Here is a 7,073-nt window from a genome sequence, read left to right as displayed (position 1 = left end):
ACCGAGCCCCAGGCCGAGAGGCCGGGGGCATCCCACCTCCGAAGTGGCCCGAGCGAGCCCCAGGCTCCAGGCCCCAATAAGCGGCCGCCAAGGAGTGAGCCAGTGTGTACCTGGACGCCCATCCCCAGACACAAAGTACCATCAATGCACCGATGTCTGAGGGAGTCCGCCACTGGCAGGGGAAGTGGTGATGGGGGGAGATAGGCCTCCAAACCTTGGAGGGCCTGAGATGTCCCCAGAGAGGTGGCGTCTGATACCCAACCTGACATATAGACACAGACATACAGGCACACACATATACAAACATCCATTCCCACCCTCATGCTCTCATATGCACTTACTCCACACTCAACCAACGTGGAGACAGACATAAAGAGACGCTGTACACACGATCACACTCCCCAAGCGTATAAGCCCCGGGTCTAGGTACCCTTGCCCCTGGAGGGGGGAACTGCACCCAGACCCAGGTGGTGTCAACCTACCACTCTTAATTCTGAAAAGGTTATGACAAGAGAGCAAAATGTCATTATGAAGTCGTGTCCTAAAATGTGTAAATGAGTTTAAGAAATGGTAGTGATGACAGAGGTTAAGGTCTGAAAGACCAAGAAAAGCCTCAGAAAGAACTAATCAAAAGATTTCTACAAAGGCAGGTTGAAAAATTTTGTCTGGAAAAGATGTTCAGGATGATTCAGTAGAGTGAAGGTGGACTGTTTTTGTAACTGCTCCTGAAGGTTTTTCATGTTCGAAGTAGAATAAAGGGCCATGCTCCAACTGATGTTCAGCCAGTATTTTAATCTTCTTTTCACCAGCAAACACCGTGAAAAACTATGGTGAAATGATCAATGAAAAACACGGATATTACATCAGCAGAACAAAAATTACAACTCAAATAAAACATACACACAAAGTAAATGCACCAACATACCGTGTGCGCCTTTCTACTGAACATTCATGAGCAATTGTAGTCCATATCGTCTATATTTCCACCCTTTGCACAGGCTAGCATTCTCTTTCTGGCTCGAGCCTTCAGTCTCTGGTGACACGTGCGCTTAATTGAGCCTCACCCCAAAGCATGCGCACCACAAAGCGCCACACTCAGGCCCACCAGTAGGTGGCGACAACACAACATGAATCCAGATTAAACACCAAATTTTGAACATTGCAATCACATAATAATTACATTTCAATGCGACGGCTACACTGCCACCAAAATTACAAAGGATTTCTATTTACATGTGTTAAACAAAATTAAATCCTGTAATTTTTAATAAATTGACAATCAAACATCAACTTATGTTACAAAAAAACCACTTCTTAAATAAACTTATAGATCACATATTATGTTTGTGTTCTTAACCCTTGTACTACTTCACTGTAGTACAAGTAGTACAATGCAATAGTTATCAGCTCCTTCTAATTCAGGAGAATAATGCAAACTAAAACTACATATTAATTCACAATCTTTAATTAGGGGTATAACATGGCATAAAATAATATTATAATCTAACAATTCCCCCTGATGAGGTCATTAGAATAATGACCTCACAAACACCCTGTAGCCCAGTGTGGCCGGGTTCATCTCTTCTCACTCCTGAGGTCCTTTGTCCCCCTGACGGGCAAACCATATGTAAGATGACCTCTGTGTTTGCGCAAGTCAGGTGCAAGACAAACTATTACTACAAGGATAGCAGATCCAGATGACACTCCCCTGTTCTCCCACAGCTTTATTTGGTGTTCCCTTATACCATTCAGACGTAGACTAGAACCTCTGTCCGAAGAGCTCTTAACCTTTATTTTATTGCTGCAGCTACCAGTGTCGTCCAGTTGCGTGATCCTCTGTTCTTCTTACTTCAACCTCAGGGGTTAGACAACCCTTCAGTCGTGACACAGATCAGGGGATTATTCTGCCCCTATTTCAAACAACGATCTGTGTATCCTCGGGTCCTGTGTCTCCCGTGTATCCTCCAGAAAAGAACAGGAAGGCGTCCCCCTTTTGCCCAAGAGCCTCTCGAACCTCGTTGGTCTGGTGTTTCCGGATTTCCGTCAACCCCTTCATGGTTATTGCTGTATTTATGGGATTCATCCTTTTGAAGTGACTAGCTGGAGCCCAAACGCCATCACCCTTGGACCCAGTTGGTGTCTCGGCAGTCACTGTATCTGTCTCTGCTGCGAAGGACCCTCGTATCTCTGTGGCCTCGTCTGGTGTCTGTTCCTTTCTCTGTAAGAGACAGAAAACCAAAACACCTCTCTTCCTAACCCTAATAATCTAATGTTGTTATCTACTGACCTTCTAGTGATTCAAAATTGGTCTAAAACATTCAGAATGTCCCAGGGACTTATTCTAATCATATCTTATGTGTGTGTAAGCGTGTTTGCATTTAGCCCTCTGCACTCAAGGCGTTTCCTACACTTTATCAGTCCGGACAGTCACGCCGAACGAAGCTTCTGACCTTCAAAAGGCCGAGTGCCAACTCGTTATAAGCACATTTGCAAGGTGTGTCTGAAAATTATTGAAACCCCTCTTTTTAACAAAAGACAAAGAAATTAACAAATCTTCTAAGCGCTATTCAGTTCATTTCAATGAGTAATGATTAAACATGAAAGTGATAGTTTATGCTTTTTCACTGATTCTCTAAAAGGTCCGTCTTCTCGGACCGCTATTAGCTTAAGCTTTACCATTTCTAAATTATTAAAGACACAAATGAAGTTATAAATTGTTCAAATAATCCTTGTTTGATGTTAAAGCTCAACCTTCCCCCCCTTTTTTGACACATTCCAATGTGTCAAATCAACGGAGCTAGAACATTCAAAAAAGTTAGGCAGCTACAAAGTTTCCCAGACTCTTAAGGTGATCCGCGTGTAACGTTCTGACTCAGGTATTTAATATTTTAATAAATGTCGTTTAATTAACTGCCACTATTTAAACTAACCTTAAAGACATAATTGAAGAAAAGATCACAAAGAATAACATGATATCAATGTTATGTAAGCGCGTGTGGCCTTCTATGCTCGAAGCCTTTCCCCTCAATAGATCAGTCAGACATTCGCGCTGACTGTAGCTTTTAACCCTTATTAACTTGAGCACAACTCTACAATGAGCAACAAGTTGCAATATGTATGAAAATGATCATGGTTACACCTGCAATGAAAAATTATATCATTATCCTAACACCTGTAAATAGAAGATTCATCAGAGGTTATAACAATCACAGGAACACAGATGTTAGTATAAGGTCAAAAGCTTCAATAAATGATCATCGATGCAATGCTTGTCGCATGATTCTCATACAATAATAATGCTGACATTAAAATAACAGTAAAACACCCCCTTTTGTCCTGTTTCACTTGACACCTAAACGTTTATAAATGCCTCTTTTATTCTTGATTTTATTTCCCCCTTTTCTCCCCTTACTGACCACAGCAGGGGGATCTTAGTTTTGAATCAGCCATGAATCCAGCTCACCTGATTCATCAGTGAGCTCCACCATCACTGGCGTCTGACAGGGTGGCGCTGCATACTCTTCCTTTAATGTCACTATTTTCAACTTGTTAATGAGAGTGTTTAAACCTGAAGTCGACTACGTCCACAACAAGTCAATACAGCTGTAAATGTGGCCAATTATTAATCTATTACCAATCAATAACAACAGATAACTTCTATTTTATGCATGCTTTTAATCAACCACTCACCCAGAGGATCTCCAATCCCAGGAAATGCCTTCTCCTCCTTTAATGAGTCTGTCCTCCTTCCATGCCCTGGTCACTGGTCCATCCAGAGCCATATGATCTCAAATATACATATGTTATGACAAGCCAAACCACACCTTGGTCACACCAACCCCTTTCCACCCCCAAGATGTCCAATGCCATCCTAGTATGGACTGTCAAATGTGGCTTTAACGCTGACTGTTCTGACAATCCATTTTATAACGTTCCTGGTCAGATTTGCCAATCTCTGCACCAGAGTTTTAAACGTTTCGCCATTTTCATTAGGTTTTATTTTTTATTTAGTTTCGACTCCAGATTTTCAATTTTTTGCCAGTTGTAATTAGTTTTTACCAATTCTTTGCTAGTTTAGTCTAGTTTTTATTTTCTGAAAATCCTTAGTTTCAATTTAGTTTTATTTGTGTTTTGCAAAAGTTAAGTGTAACAAACTCTCAGTTCCATCATATCAATCATGCTCTTCTGCTTATCCTTGGGTGTTGAGACTAATAGCTATTAATTCTTGCCGCACCGAGTGTTCCTAATTTTGGTTGAAGTCAATTGATAACCTTTTCCATGCGATTGTTTCACACCTTTATTTAGATGTCCCAGTCCTGTTACATCACGCTGCCTTATCTGGGGTTAGCTATTTTCTTGGAATGTGAGTTAAGTGGGTGAGCTCTTCAAAGAGGGGGAGTGTGCTCCCCCTGATGAGGTCTTCTAGGTAAGCTAGGTTAACCTTCTTGTGTGAGCTTTTCAAGTGCACTTTTAAGGTTTGTGGGATTTTTTTTAATTTTTTTTTTATAAATGTCCCTCAAGACCCCCTGATGGCCCAGTAATTCATTTTTTGCGCACTGTAGTACACATTTAGTTTTTTGCTTGTAGCTCTCATACTCTACTTGCCACTCCTCTAAGTCCTGATGTTTCTTAGAGAGGACAACAGTACCTTTAAAATTATGTCACATGTGTGGGGGTGTGGCCTTGCCAATTGTTTTTCCCACCTTTTCAAAATGGCTGGCGTGCCCACAAGCACATTTTATGGAAGAGAGAAAGGTAAGCTTGATATTTACATTTAAAATGTTTTGTTAAACTCAGATTCTTATTTTATTCAAAAAATAAACATCTAGTAAATAATTTCAGGGGTCTTTAAGATTTAGGCTCATTTACTTTCACAGGGAACATGACTAATTTATTAATGTGTGCTCTACACATTGGGACTTTATATTTATATTTATTTCACTTTTTCCTAATACCCAACTTTTGACCAAGGCGGAGAGAATTCTTAACACAATTATTAAGGGAGATTCAAACATAGATTTTTCAAAATATGAGAGGGTCAGGACCCACTAGAAGCCACACAAAGATTATCGAGATGCAGTGGCAGATGTAATAGAGGAAGACACAGGGCCACCTGAAATCTGTCATCCTATCTGGTGCAAAACCAACATGTAGTAGAATCTGGAATTTTGATTTTGAGTTAAAACTAAAATATGGGTAAAATGCAGAAATCTTTTCCAGTAAAGTAAAAAATAAGAGTCGCAATTATAGTTGAATCCATAACACCTAATTGTTTCTACGAGATCACGTCGTTGCTGAGAGTTATCAGTGATCTCAATGTGTGAAAACAACTCACAGTATCTGGGGTTTAAGCTCCTCTTAGCTGAGAAACCTGGGACAAATATGTGAACAAGACCTGAATAATACCAGTAATGAAGACTTCTCTCCAAAGATCAATAAAAGGAAGCCCCAATCTGATGAGAGTCTAGCAAAATATGGTTCACTCCACTTGCCTGAAATGGTTAGCAGTCCAAGGCATTTCAGTTGTAGAATGATTGGGTACAACAATGAAACAGATGTGAGATGAGGGAAGTGCCAAATGTTCCTTTGTGTCTCCAAATAAAATCAGTACTTCCTCAGATATCCTAAATAAATTGACTTTTGTGAAATAGAAAGTTCAGTGCCATCACTTATTCCTAAACCAATAGTTTACAGCTAGTGAAGTGTCAGTGACTTCTGGGTTGGTCCCTGATCTTCATCTTATGAGATTGTTATTTTAATAACACTTGATTCATTTAAAAGAAAAAAGAAAAAAAAAAAGAAAAAAGAAAAAACGAAAATATTTTCTCCCTGTTTTTTCTTATTCTCTGGGTCTCAGGAGGACATTACGTCCCTCTCCACTACAAGACTCTTGTTATGTCTACAAAACAGTCATATTAAAATCATCCTCAATTCTATTCTGGCGCTGTCTCCCGACTTTTCCTGACCTGATTCTGCACGTGAACGGAGCAGCAACACAGACGACTCGACTAACGTACTACCTTAATTTCACTACAGCAGGGCACGCACACATCAATGCAACCAAACACATTTTGCTATAAATCTAGTTAATTTTAGTCAGTTTTGTGAACATTCAGTACAGTTTTAGTTAGTATTCCTTTTGGTTTTGATTTTATTACCGTTAACGCAAATTCTTTCCACTTCTACTTTTCGTTATTTCATTTGTTGTCTTTAATAATAATAATCTCCTCTGCACCCTTGAATAAACACCATTAACATGATCAACCTTTTGCTGCTTGTTTTTTCACCATCTTATTGAATCAAATACTTCATGCTTATGTGGTTTACGACATTATATTTATCTAAATCTCCACTTTGTGTCTAAATGTTTGAAGAATTTTTGAGGGTCAAATTTTGAGAATTTGACCATAGTGAAAGTTATGGCGTTATCACCCCCTTTGGGGATTACCTTTTTCCAGTTTTGATGATATTCCTCCCCGTTCTTTATTTTTTTGCAAGTACCCCTCTTCGGTGGCGAGAAACTGTTGGTGTGATCAAGCGGGTGCTGTAAAAACAAAAGCTCAGGACAGAACAGTCACCAGTCATGTACTTGTTTAGACCTTACTGCCACCTATGATCCAATAGCCACTTTCCCTGAGTTTGTTCAGAGTTTGGCCTCGGCCTTGGTGTTGCGTTTTCTTGTGACAGTGGTCAAGAACGAGTTGTGTGACAATGCCTTCCTTTGGAAGGATTACTGGATGATTCAATGCAAATGATGCTGAGGATTTTCTCAACCTTCCTCCAACCCTAAGCAGGTTGTCTACCAAAATAGGATCAAGTTGATACATTTTATGAGTTTTTGGTAGTCCAGCTGAGTTTTGACTGAACCATTTGAGCTCTTCTTTAAAGGCTTCCCTCTGTGCTGCCTGGAGGAGTACAAAAGCAGCCATTTGTCTTTCTTTTACACTAATGGGTCCTGAGTTATCTCTCCTTGCAAGTCTTTTAATTCTTGCCACAACGTTAAGAGCTGTATCCCAATTGGAAAATCTTGAGAACCTCTCAAGAAAGCTGTTTTCTTCAAGGGCATTTGTTTT

At 40.0% G+C, this 7,073-nt stretch overlaps 1 long non-coding RNA gene across 1 annotated transcript; it reads right to left on the bottom strand.

The window, feature by feature from the left end:
* Nucleotides 1–772: 772 nt before the first annotated feature.
* LOC145430134 (uncharacterized) lies at nt 773–3,539 on the bottom strand. Its single transcript, XR_013910552.1, has 2 exons — nt 926–3,539; nt 773–825 (listed from the first exon to the last, which is right to left on the bottom strand). It is a non-coding gene; the product is annotated as an uncharacterized LOC145430134 (long non-coding RNA).
* Between the last annotated feature and the right edge of the window lie 3,534 nt (nt 3,540–7,073).

Source organism: Astatotilapia calliptera, chromosome 7 (assembly GCF_964374335.1).
Source record: "Astatotilapia calliptera chromosome 7, fAstCal68.1, whole genome shotgun sequence".
Lineage (NCBI taxonomy): Eukaryota > Metazoa > Chordata > Actinopteri > Cichliformes > Cichlidae > Astatotilapia > Astatotilapia calliptera.
Note: the sequence above shows the minus strand (reverse complement) of the source record. Positions and strands in the feature narration are given on the sequence as shown.